Source organism: Girardinichthys multiradiatus, chromosome 3, assembly GCF_021462225.1.
Source record: "Girardinichthys multiradiatus isolate DD_20200921_A chromosome 3, DD_fGirMul_XY1, whole genome shotgun sequence".
NCBI classification, from domain to species: Eukaryota; Metazoa; Chordata; class Actinopteri; order Cyprinodontiformes; family Goodeidae; genus Girardinichthys; species Girardinichthys multiradiatus.
Window position 1 is genome coordinate 2672896 of NC_061796.1, and position 13971 is coordinate 2686866.

A 13971-nucleotide genomic window follows, 5' to 3' on the forward strand; every position below is an offset into this window, starting at 1 on the left:
CCAACAAATGAAAACTGGACAGACAGAAGGAAAGAAAAGGATGCAAGGAAGAAAGGAATAACAAAAAGGATCAAAGAAAGGAAATAAGGACACAAAAAATGAAAGGACAAAGGACTCAAAAGGGGAAGGGCAGAAGGACAAAGAAGGACAGAAAGACGGAAGGTAAGACACGAGAATGAAAGGACAAAGGGAGAGTCTTTGAAGGAAGGAAAGGACTTGGGAAGGAGGGACTTTATTCTCTATCTCATTTAGACAATGGGATAGGGAATAGTCTCAAATCAAAAATACTGAAATTAAATTCCATACATTTTGACACTGTGTTGGAACCATGCCAACTAAGAGTTTTGAATTAACACACTTCATCAAGTTTGTTACTGATTCTCCTCCAAGGTCTCTTATCCCAACAACTGCAGACAGGCTCATTACTCTAAAAGACAGCCTTATAGACAGTGAGGACTGATAATGATTGATCATTGCTATTGATCACTTCTCACCTTAGTATGGATAAGCATGCACAACCATGATGGACAGAGAGGCCATTCACATTAAACAAAAGCAACATCCTTTCACACAAAGCCTGTAAAAAAAAAAAAAAACAACTTACAGGGACAACTAATTTTTCCTAGTTTCAATAAAACACATGCTGGAAAGAGAACCTGAAAAATTTATTATGGCAAAATGTATTTAGTGACAAAAACAGTTGTATACAGAGTTAATCTACCAGTAGAAATGGGTTAAATTTTGTCTAGTTTGGTATACATTTAGACCAGTGATGAGTGTGTTGGATTTGATTAGTAAGAAGTACGCCTATGGGCAGAAAGCAAACCAGGTGACATCATGAGTGTAACAGGAGGTTGCCAAAGCATCTGACGGTCAGAACAGGGAGGAAAGACCACAAAAAACAGAGACAGCATGAGACAGAGACCTTGACAGAGTTTTAGGAGTGATGTGTTGTTGGTTTGCATTAGACAAGGTGGTCACATTGTGCAACTGCTTGACATGTGGGGTGTCTCATATTGTGGAACCAACGGATACATAAGGGCGCCATATGTATCCTAACTGTGTCTTGCTACACTGTGTTGTAACAAGCATGCTCAACATCACTGGTAAAGTTCTGCAAGTGGCAACCGCCTTACCTCATGCAAACACACAGTTTGATCCCATCATACTTGTTCAAGTGCTTGTCATGCTGTTACATGCTCCAGCAGTTTCTTGTAACACAATTGCTCGCCTGGAGATGCCAAAACCTATGGTGCCGGTTCAGCACGTCTGCTCCTTGAAAATCAAATCATTTTACTATCCATCACTGATATGAATGTTTACTAAAGTAAATCTAAATCAGACCATTCCTTCTGGTGCTCACATTTTATATAAGTGAGTATGGTGATGTTTATTTATTCAACTAGCGTTGCATCACAGATAAAAACATGGTAATCACTCACAGGAGGCTAGTTCTCTGTTTTAATTCAGGGCTGCTTACTTTAGTGCAGACCACTGGGACAATGGACACATTTAATGAAGTCCTACTTCATCTGGAAAAATAGCCTATTGTATAAAAAGCCTTCCCCAAGCTAGTACAGCATATTTCTCAGCATTAATGAAGGAGAACAAGAATAACCCCAGTTAATTTTTAGGTACAGTAGCCAGACCTACACAGAGTCATATCTCTGTTGAGCTGTCCATTTACTCAGCTTTCTGCAGCAATTATTTCATTGAAGTCTTTATAAATATCATTTACTTAATTCAAAATAAAATTATTGGCATCCTCTAGAACATGGTAACTAGATCTTAAGTAAGTGAGGCAGCCTTTGAAATAACTGTAAAACCTGATTTGTGTTTGGACTGTTTTGAACAAGTTGAGCTTTGTGAGTCAACCAAAACATTAGCTTCATCTAAAAACGTCAACTTGTATAGTACACGTCATCTCGACCTTTTCCCTTTGACTACCACCCCCATTTTACATACGATTGACCTGCGCTTAGTAAACGGGTATGTACCACAGGCTTTTAAGGTTGCTGTAATTAAACCTTTACCTTAGAAACCTGCTCTAGGTCAAGATGCCAAACAAATTACAGACCAATATCTAATCTGATCTTCCTTTCTTATCTAAAATATTTGAAAAATGGTTTCTAAACCATTGTGTGAGCATTTACACAGTAATAACTTGTTTGAAGACTTTCTGAGCTCACCACAGAACTAAAATAGCACTGGTCAAAGTTGCTAATGATACTGTATCCTCCTAGCCTTAGATATTGGACTTGTCTGTACTTGTCCTGTTACATCTTAGTGCTGCACTTGATGCAGTCGATCATAAAATTCTCATCCAGAAGCCCGAACATGCTGCAAGGATCAAGAGAACAGCATTACACTTGTTTCTTTCATATATTTCGTTGAAAAATGCCAGTAAGTTGACAAATGACAAATCTTCACCCACCAGGGATACTTATGGAGTACCACAGGGTTCAGGGCTTGTTCAGCAACAACTCAAGTAATCCATGCATACAAACAAATTCAAACAAATTAGTCCGCAAATGAAGTAATAGGTAAAAATATGGAATGGGTCAGTAAATAAATATGAAAACACATGTAGAAAAGGGTGTTAAAAAGGCAAAGAAAGCCAAGCAACCAGCTGTGTTTAGACAGGATTCCTTGGTGTTATGTGCAGATCAATGTAAGCTGTTTTATATTAACTCATGGCCTATAAAAAGGTTTCCCATTCTCAGAGGGTCAAAAGAATAATCAAGAGTTATCTAAGACCCAAGGTGTACTCACAGAAAGGTCCTTTTACAAGCAACCCTAAAACTGAAGTTTGGCCTTGTCAAGCCTATAGTGAAAAAATGATGTAAACCTGCTTGCTTAATTTGATTCTGCTTTTTATTTTTAGTTTATGTCAGATTCAGGTTTTTATTGTCAGACTTAGACCTCATTTAGCTTTGCTATATAAAATAGTTCAAAGAGATGTTGTTTAGTTAGAATAGCTACACACCAGTTTTATGTCAATATAAATGAGGAAAACAAATAAACACAGTGATTTGATGATGATCTTGTTATGTATATTAAACAACTTTTAAACAAATAACTGAGGAATAATCTTATTGTGTTTCTAGCTCTGTCTTGCATTCAATCTCAGAACCACCAAATTTGGAGTACACAGACAAACTCTAACATTTTTAAGGCATCTATCTTTGTTTTTTTATTTCTGAAGACCAAGTTGTGTCTAAATACAAGCAGTTTTCCTTTTTGTGGTCAAAGCAGATGAGCAAAAAAGTGTAATTTGCCTTGATTTTCGTTTCGTTTTTAAAATAATAAAAACTAAAAACATCAGCAAAGGAAACTCCAACATTGGCCTGTTAGTCATAGTCTTACAGTGACGTCACTGCCCATATACAGGTACAACTGAAAAACTTAAATATCTTACAAAAGTTAAGTATTTTTTAACACTCATTTCTTAAAGTGAAACATATAGATTCATTGCACATAGATTGAAACATTTCAAGCCTTTATTTGATCTGATATTTGATTTGATATTAAGTTTGATTATTATGGCTTATAGATAATGAAAACCTCAAATTCAGTGTCTAAACAAAATTTCAATATTACATAAGATCAATATAAAAACAGATATTTTAAACTGAAATATTGGGCATCTGAAATGTCCATTTCTATTCATGTTTCCCATGAATTATTGCATCAATGCGGTGTGGCATTGAGGCAAACTATCTGTGGCATTGCATAGGTGTAATGGAAGCCCAGGTTGCTTTGATAGTTACTGTGATACCTCTTACTTGTTCTAATACATAAGCACGTTAAAACACATACTTTTTGTTGCTGCTTTTAACGTTTGGGGACTCTCCGTGTTTTACAAGGTATTTTCTAGTAGTGGTAAAGGGCCGTTAGCTTAGCGTTAGCTTTAGCTCCACCATGGCTACCCGTTGTGCTGTTTCTCTCCCTGAATGTCCTCCTCTCTCCTGCTCTCTCTGTCAGATGTTCAGTTACTCCCCTGCCTCCTTTAGTAATAATAGTACATGTAATAAATGTAGCATTTTTGTAGCTGTGGAGGCGAGGGTGTCGGAAGAGGCACCCTCGCCTCCAGGTCCGGCTCCGCGCTGTTTAAAAACCAGCAGATAGCCGAGGTCCCTTAGCCAGCGCGGAGCCACCGAGGGTGGCTCCCCGTGGCAGTCCTCCAGCATAGCCCGCATAGCTGGGGCCTCAGGCCGGCTGGGTGACGGTACGTAGAAAGCATAGTCCTAGATCCCAACCCACAGGTCACCACCAACCCGTCTGCGTTTCTAACAGATTTTCCCCGCTCAGCGACACACCCGCAGAGAAGCCAATTGGCAGCTCCATAGTCAGAAACGTGGCACTAGAGATACCACGACCATGGTCAAATGCCGGCCAGGGGCCAGAACGGGCAACATCAAATCATACCTGAAACTGCTGGCTAAGGAAAAGCGTGAATACAGTAAGATTGTAATTCACGCATGCAGTGATGACATCTGGCTACGTCAATCGGAGGTCACCAAAGTTAGTGTTGCTTCGGTGTGTACGTTTGCCAACACAAAGTCGGACTCCGTAATTTTCTCTGGTCCCCTCCCCAATCTGACCAGCGTCGAAGCCGTCTCTGCTTCCCCAGGTCCGTTGATTTGGGCACAGGTTTCAAAAGAGTGAAATAAACACAAAGTACAATCAGCTTAAGTTCGCCTCTGCGCAGAGGAAGAGAGATGCCCCAGTCAACGCCTGCGAGCAACAACTCTGCTCTCTCTCCGCTTCCAGCTCGTTTTAATAAGTCTCCAGGGTGTGTTCAACATTTCCTTTTTTACATATATCATATCACTTAGTTGTACAGCATAACAGTTCCTTATGTCCACATAAGGAGTGCTTCCTGTTATTACTTCCAGCAGGCTCATCTCATCCTGTCTCCTTCACTCCCTATCCGCTACTCCCCTGTCCTTCACCAATTTATGACCTCTATCAGCACATTCCAGTTACACACATAGATAGTTTATATTCTACAACCCTCCTTTTTGAACTCTCATAAGAGTTCACACCCTAAAATGTTCTACAACCAAGTACTTCTAAGAATAAGTAGAAATAAGTAAAAATATTACTGTACCACCTGTAAAATGAGAAAATCATTAAGAAAACTTGCATCCATCTTATTAGGCGTCCATGAATTCACACTCTGAGTCCTCATCCTGGTTATGGTCAATTTGCAACAGTGGCATCATTGTCTTTGGATCCCTCCCCTCAATTGTGGAGGTGATGAGGCACACCATCAGAGAACGAATGCATGGTACACAACAACATCCACAGGTCACCATTATCGCTACAAATACTGCAATAGAAATAATCAAAGACATTATCAAACCCTTGCTTTGTGTACTCATTTTTCTTAAATCTTATGAAACTTAAAACATAAACATATAAAGTTAAATCATAACCTGAAAAAGATACAGAAAAATCAAAATGTTGTATAAAATATAAAATGTTCGCCGAACAGTGTCTTCTGGGGTGGGAGGGAAGCTCTACCACTCCTAGTGAGAGGGAAACTCAATCACTTCCGCTTCTTCTTCTGCTGTTCTTCTTCTGTCTTCAGCTCTCAGGGCAGACTGACCCTGGGCTAATTTCTCTCACCCGGGGATTATTCTGCCCCTTCTTGGGTGGGAGAAGTGAGATTGTCTTTTCCTGTGTTTTCGCTCAGATCTTTCTGGACCTGAGAAAGGGATCGTTGAGGTGATTCTGCTCCTGCACACTGGCTCCAGTGATACCAAGTGTCACCTTTGCCCTTCAGCCTGACTGCATGGGTTGTCCTCTGTGACCTGAAATGGACTGGTCCACCTTGGCTCTGACCACTTTCTTTTGATGACTTTCAGGAGGACCTACTCGGCTTCCGAGGTGGTGGTTCCGACCCTGGTCTCTGGTTCTGCTGGGATCTGTTTAGAGAAAGCTGTAACAAGACTGTGGAGAGATCTGTAATGATCACGATGAGACATAGATTGTTCACACTTGTTTGGGGGCCTGGAAATGGCCTCCCTGTTTGCAGCTCATGTGGGGTCAAACCATGTTTCTGATTTATAGAACTCCGTACAGACATCACAGCTAATGGTAAGGCAGTAACCCAATTCATTTTGGTCTGTGCACAGATTTTAGCCAATTTGGTTTTAAGGGTTTGAATCATTCTTTCAACCTTCCCCTGTGACTGTGGATGGTACACAGTACCAAATGAGTGTTTCAGTCCCAGGAATTGTTCCACTTCCTTGAGTTCCTCATTTATTAAATGTGTTCCGTTGTCAGACCTTATTTTAGCTGGAAAACCGTGTCTAAGGATATAATGATTTATCAAACACTTCACCACAGATTTGCTGTCTTCCTTTTTTGTAGGCCATGCCTCCGGCCATCCAGTAAATGCATCCACACACACCAACAGATATCTGAACCCATTTACTCTCTTAGTCATGTCTGTATAATCAATGATAACCTCTTTTCCTGCTATTGGGTCTACTGGGAACTTTCCAGGTGCTGGCTTCAAGGTTGGTCTAACATTGAACTGCCTGCACATCTCACATGAATTAATCCAATGCACTGCCATTGGTTTCAAAAAAGGGTGCCACCAGTGTTCGAGATTTTTCAGCATTTGCGTTGTTCCCACATGTCCTACTCCGTGTGCTTCTTCTAGGGCTACTTTGGTAAGACCTGGTGGCAAGATGGGACGTCCGTCTGGGCTTCTCCAGAGACCACTCTGATCCTCTGAGCCCCCTCGGGCCTTCCAAACTGATTTTTCCTCGGGAGAGGCCCCCTTTTGTAATTTCATTACTTCTTCCAGGGTGGGTTCTGGTGTCCACCCTGCTTCTGAACACAGCATTATGTGCCTGGGCTGATATCCTGCACACTGTTTAGCTGTCTGGTCAGCTGCCTGGTTCCCTTGTGCTACTCTGGTGTTACTGCTGTCATGTCCTTTGCATTTAATGACGGCTACTTCTTGAGGGAGCAACAAAGCTTCAGCCAACTTTCTCATTTCCTGTTTAATGGGTTTCTGTCCTGCAGTTCTGAATCCTGTCCTCAGCCACTGTTTGAGTTCTACATGTACCGCTCCTGTAGCGTATGCGGAATCTGTGCTGTGTTAACCTTCTGTCCTGCTCCTAGTTCCAGAGCAGCTATTACTGCCAAAACTTCTGCTCTCTGCGCTGATTGTGCGTCTGTCAGTTCTTCTGCCTGTACTGTGACAAAATCTGTCCCTGTGTCTTCCACCACCGCGTATGCTGCCTTAAGTCCTTCTGTGTCATGTCTGAAGCAGCACCCGTCTGTGTACAGGTTTCGGGCATCTGTTAGGGATGTACTTTGTAGATCTGGTCTGATTTTTTCATTGAACTACACTTTTTCTGCACAGACATGTGGTGTACCGGTAGTTATTCTATCTGCCATGTTTATTCCTTCATATGTGTATGTGATGTTTGGGGCCTTCAGCACCTTACTCAGCCTCTGTTGTCTCAATGGTGAGAGTGTGAAAGCCTGAGAGTTCACAAAGGCCACCACACCATGTGATGTCAATATGTTAAGAGGATGCCCCATCACTACATGAGCTGTTTTTTTGGATTATTTTAGCCATCCCTGCTGCGTGTCGGGTGCAATCATGATGTCTTTGTTCCATATTGTCCAACATTATACTTATGTACATTAGCACTGTTCTTATTCCCCCTTTTTTCTGGAACAGCACACCATTTGCCATGTGTGCTGTGACAGAAACATCCAACTGGAAGGGTAACTAGTAATCTGGGTGTGCCAAATGTGCAGCTTGCGAGAGGCTGGTTTTTAAGTTAATGAACGCTTCTTCGGCTTCTCTGGTCCATTCAAGCAGGGCAGTGAGGTTTCTCATGCCCTGTTTTTTGACAAGATCTCTAAGGGGTGCAGTGAGGTCGGTGTAGCCGGGCACAAAATATCTACTTTACCCTGTGAGTCCTAGGAAAGACAACATGTCCTTAACCAGGAGTGGTTTTGGGTGGGACAAAACTGCAGATTGGTGAGCTGGGGACATCCCCCTGCCAAGTTGGGAAACAACTCTGCCCAGAAAGTCAACCTGGCGTCTCCAGATTTGGAGTTTGGCTTTGCTAACCTTGTAGCCTTTTTTGGCCAAATGCGACAGGACAATTGCTGTTGCCTCAAGGCATTCAGCCACAGTGGGTGTTGCGAGGAGTGGTGTTTGGTGGTAATGGGTAATCTTGAAGAGAGTCTTTCAGAACCTGATTGAAGATTCCTGGAGAAAGTGCGAATCCCTGCGGCAAACGAGTGTATCTACAGGTCCTTCTCAAAATATTAGCATATTGTGATAAAGTTCATTATTTTCCATAATGCCATGATGAAAATTTAACATTCATATATTTTAGATTCATTGCACACTAACTGAAATATTTCAGGTCTTTTATTGTCTTAATATGGATGATTTTGGCATACAGCTCATGAAAACCCAAAATTCCTATCGCACAAAATTAGCATATCATTAAAAGGGTCTCTAAACGAGCTATGAACCTAATCATCTGAATCAACGAGTTAACTCTAAACACCTGCAAAAGATTCCTGAGGCCTTTAAAACTCCCAGCCTGGTTCATCACTCAAAACCCCAATCATGGGTAAGACTGCCGACCCGACTGCTGTCCAGAAGGTCACTATTGACACCCTCAAGCAAGAGGGTAAGACACAGAAAGAAATTTCTGAACGAATAGGCTGTTCCCAGAGTGCTGTATCAAGGCACCTCAGTGGGAAGTCTGTGGGAAGGAAAAAGTGTGGCAGAAAACGCTACACAACGAGAAGAGGTGACCGGACCCTGAGGAAGATTGTGGAGAAGGGCCGATTCCAGACCTTGGGGACCTGCGGAAGCAGTGGACTGAGTCTGGAGTAGAAACATCCAGAGCCACCGTGCACAGGCGTGTGCAGGAAATGGGCTACAGGTGCCGCATTCCCCAGGTCAAGCCACTTTTGAACCAGAAACAGCGGCAGAAGCGCCTGACCTGGGCTACAGAGAAGCAGCACTGGACTGTTGCTCAGTGGTCCAAAGTACTTTTTTCGGATGAAAGCAAATTCTGCATGTCATTCGGAAATCAAGGTGCCAGAGTCTGGAGGAAGACTGGGGAGAAGGAAATGCCAAACTGCCAGAAGTCCAGTGTCAAGTACCCACAGTCAGTGATGGTCTGGGGTGCCGTGTCAGCTGCTGGTGTTGGTCCACTGTGTTTTATCAAGGGCAGGGTCAATGCAGCTAGCTATCAGGAGATTTTGGAGCACTTCATGCTTCCATCTGCTGAAAAGCTTTATGGAGATGAATATTTCATTTTTCAGCACGACCTGGCACCTGCTCACACTGCCAAAACCACTGGTAAATGGTTTACTGACCATGGTATCACTGTGCTCAATTGGCCTGCCAACTCTCCTGACCTGAACCCCATAGAGAATCTGTGGGATATTGTGAGGAGAACGTTGAGAGACTCAAGACCCAACACTCTGGATGAGCTAAAGGCCGCTATCAAAGCATCCTGAGCCTCCATAAGACCTCAGCAGTGCCACAGGCTGATTGCCTCCATGCCACGCCGCATTGAAGCAGTCATTTCTGCCAAAGGATTCCCGACCAAGTATTGAGTGCATAACTGTACATGATTATTTGAGGGTTGACGTTTTTTGTATTAAAAACACTTTTCTTTTATTGGTCGGATGAAATATGCTAATTTTGTGAGATAGGAATTTTGGGTTTTCATGAGCTGTATGCCAAAATCATCCGTATTAAGACAATAAAAGACCTGAAATATTTCAGTTAGTGTGCAATGAATCTAAAATATATGAATGTTAAATTTTCATCATGACATTATGGAAAATAATGAACTTTATCACAATATGCTAATATTTTGAGAAGGACCTGTAAATAATCATCAGGTCCATGGGATTTATAAGTAAATGCGAAAATGTCCCTGCATTCCTCAGCTAAAGGAAGGCAGAAGAATGTGTTGGCCAGGTCAATGCAGGTAAACCAGCAATGGTCAGGGTTAAGATTTCTCAGAGCAACATAGGGATTGGGCACTGGAACGGTAGTGGTGGCAAAAGCTGCATTTATGGTCCGTAAATCATGTGCCATGCACCATTTACCCGTCCCTTTTTTCTCCACTGGCAGAATGGGTGTGTTCCATGAAGAGGAATGTGCAGACTCTAAAACACCTGAGTTCCAGAGGCCTTCCACTGTATCTTTAATGCCTAGTTCTGCTGCTGGTTTGTGAGGGTATTGGGACTTCCATATTGGTTGGTCGGTGGTCAACTGAAAGGTAATGGGGGAACATTGAATCAGGCCTACATCTGTGGGTCCCTCTGCCCAGAGGGTGGAAGGCATTTTTTCCACAATAGCAGCTGCCAGCGGATGGTCTGTTTTTTTCCCTACCATGGTGTCTGTCTAACTGAACATGCTCCAGTGTGCCCACATCTGTGAAGTGGTTGAATATGCGATAAGTGTTACCTGAGGGCGAATAAAAGAGGTTGGGGGTCGCCAAAGGCTGCCAATCCTGTAGGCTCAGGGAGCATTTTCACACCTCCAAGTTCATGTGCTTCATGACTTGGGTGCAGAGCCAAAGAGACATGAGGCACGCCATCAGACCACATCCTAAACCACACTTCCTGCTCTTCAGCCAAGTGAACCTCGGTCACCACTCCTTCTGGTGCTACATAAATGTCTGTGGTGACAATGTCCCAGTGCGTACCCTCTAACTCATCAGCAAAGCTTTCCTGGTAGCATTCACAATTGTTTCTATCATATCATGACATGCGGGGGGTCAGGAGGAGGTACATAGGGCGCCAGAGTGGAGACCCAGGATTTCCACCAATGGAAAGCCGAGAGAATGCCTCTGTGCACGGTGGTTTCAGGTTGCAGCAAAACCCAGTATATGTCAGCCATTGAGTCCTGCAGTGGCTGGAGGAGGTATTGTCCATGTGAAAAAGAAGTGTTATTGCCACAAAATAACTGGGTGCCATTGGGCAGGTGAACCTGCAGTCCATCACTCCCGCATAAAATGGTTGCTTCCATTTTTATCAACATGTCTCTACCCAGTAAATTTACTGGTGTGTCAGTGGAGACTAGATAACTGTGATTCAGTGTCTGTCCACCAATTTCAGTCTTTAAGGGCTTGGTATATGGCAGGACCTGTTTTGCCCCCGAGAACCCCATGACAGTTGTAGTTCTGGTGGAGAGTGAGTTTGGAGGAGCCTGTCTGATGGATGAACATGTGGCCCCAGTGTCCACCAGAAAAGGAAGGCTATTTCCGGACACAGTCACGGTCACAGACAGCAGGGGGTCTGCAGTCCCGCTGTCTTCGGGGGTCGGTGGGGACCTTCAGTGGTGCTCAGGGCAGAGACTAGGCACGTCCCAGGCCGGTAATTGGAGTTGTGGTCCGTGTGCGCCGCATGCGGGGCCACCTCTGCCTCAGTATGGACGGGCCAGAGGAGCCATGGCGGGACCATAACACCCATACCCTCCAGGTGGACCATTCTTATGGGGGCAATCTTGGGCCCGATGTCCAGGCTCATTGCAGTAGTAACACACATCAGCACTACCCAGTCTCCTCTGCGGTCTCTGGAATCCCCTTGCTCTTGTGATGGAAATTCTTGCAGTACGTGTTCCAAAATGTATGACCTTTAGGTTACCTCACTCTTCAGAACATCTGTGTTAGAGGAGGAGGCTGTAAAAGCCATTATCAGACGTTTAATGGTTAAAACCCATCATCTAGAGTGATGTCTCAGGAAGTAGAGATGGGTCTGTTCCTAGATAATTTTGTCACCTCTGAACCCCAGGAGGGTCTAGGGTTATAAAACACAGACTCTTTGAAGTTGAGATAACACTGTCATGTTTGGTATAAATACTGTGTGTAAAATGGTGTTCGGGGCTCTGCTTCACTGACTAACCTCAGTGACAGGGTCTTCAAACGCTGAATGCCTTTGAATAAAGCTTATAAAGACAAAGTCCGGATTTTCTCTTGTTGTGAGTCAACTTCTCTCCACTTTGATAAGAAAATTCCATTACACTCTTGGCCCTCCCCGTCTCCCAAAACGACCAGCATGTCCCTGACATGGGACCAGGGCCTGATGCCACTGTCCTGCTGTTTCTCGATTTCCGGGAAATGGAGGAGCCTGAGGGGGCTGAGACACTGTACCTTCATACATAATTTTAGTTGTTTTACCCTCCTTTTTCTTTTCCCCCACCTTCTGTTTAACTTCTGCTAATTGCATTTTCAGGAGCTGAGTTTGTAATGTTTTTAATTCACTCTCCTCATTTTGTTTTGCCTCTTTGACTTTAGATAAATGATGCATCAGATGGCGCTCCCATACTCCAGTCTCTGCCCCAGGTAGGTCGGGATTATCTTCCATATTAGTTTTAACCTGCATCGGTAACCCTCTTAAGACAGCATCCTGGAACCAGTCCCTTTGGGGACCAGCTCTGTCTGGATTAGTTCCTGTGTGTGTTTGCCACATGGATTTGCACTGATCTAAGTATTCTCTAGGATTTGTGTTTGTGTTCCACTCAAATTTTGGAATGGTACATCCTCTGGTTACTGGATACATTTGTCTAAGAGCTATGCCTATGAGAGTGGAATGGAAGGTAAATGGGTCCCCATCTGGTGCTGTTGTTATACCCGCAACAAGCTCTATGTCCCTTCATGCATCGTCCATGCATCGTCCAACAATGGCCCTGTAATCACCTAGAGCTAAAGTGGTGCCTGCTGTCAGAGAGTCCAGTGTCTGTAGCCATATAGAGGCACCTTCTGTGATAGGGGGAAGTTTCTCACACAAAGTGGTGAGATCTCCCAGTGTGAATGGTTTGTATCTGTTTCCTCCAAATTGTTGTTGGAACAGTGGACCCATATAAGAAGGTTTGGGCTGTGTTCGGGGTCTAAATGTTATAGCCATGTCCAGCAGGGGGAGGAGTAGCCTCAGGTACTGGTGGCGATGGGTTTGAGGGAGATGACATAGCTTCCTCATTTTCAATTGGTAACTGATTCTGTACTGTAATAGGTGGTGCCTGCATAGCAGCGTCATAATAAGTTACCGCAGTCAGTGGTTCTTCTTTTACCTATTTCCCTGACACTGACATAATAACTGAGCCCTCAGTTACATCTGGTTTCAGAGGTGTGACCAACTCCATATCACTAGGTGAATGGGAAGTATACGGGGTGGAACATCTTATTGGGCCAGAGGCTGCCTGCAATTTGTCCCGTAGTACCCAGTCAGCAAATGGGTCAGTTAGTGGAACCTGTGAAATGAATGAACCTCCAGAGGACAGTTCAGACCCAGCAGTGGAATGAGAGCTGAGAGAGGTGGGGGCTGAGGGGGAGGGAGCAGGCGGTGATGGGCCAGGAGAAGACTGGCCATTTACTGGCGGCAGATCACACACGCTCACGTGTCCCCCAGTAACTTGCAACGTGGGGTATAAGCCTGCGGGGGGAGGAGTGGGGGGAGTGGTGTGTGCGCGAAGTGTATAAGGTGGCGGCATTTCAACTGTACTGCTATCTTTAATCTGTCTGCTTTTCCTGTCTCTTTTCTCAGTCATAGCATGGTCACTACTTTGCCACAGCAAACCCATCTATGACCAAAATCTTTAATCCTTTTCTGCCTTGTCTTTAAGTTCCTTTCACTTTCCTCTTCCCAACCACCTGCTATCTCTACACTGTTTGTCAGCCAACTCTTTCTCCTGTTTTGACTGTTTCATCTTCAACCAGAACCACTTGCCAACATTCTCTCTATCTGTCTTGCTTTTTCCATCTTTTGACAATTCTTCATTTATTTTAGAATCCATCCATTTAACCAACTTCTGCTCCTCTTTATGTTCATGTGATTTTTTGATAGCAGCTTTCATTATTAGCAGCTTGTTCTCTATGCTCTTCCATGGACCATTCTGTCCCCATCCACTATTATCTATTTCTCTATAAAATTCACCTTCCATCTAAAAGATAT

General features: G+C 43.6%; 1 protein-coding gene and 1 long non-coding RNA gene across 2 annotated transcripts in view; one reads left to right on the forward strand and one right to left on the reverse strand.

Annotated features, from left to right (window-relative positions):
- LOC124866422 overlaps positions 1-13971 on the reverse strand; it is a 63866-nt gene that overhangs the window by 42116 nt on the left and 7779 nt on the right. The window lies entirely within an intron of this gene.
- The window catches only part of dgat1b (diacylglycerol O-acyltransferase 1b), an 84988-nt gene that overhangs the window by 36981 nt on the left and 34036 nt on the right, over positions 1-13971 (forward strand). The window lies entirely within an intron of this gene.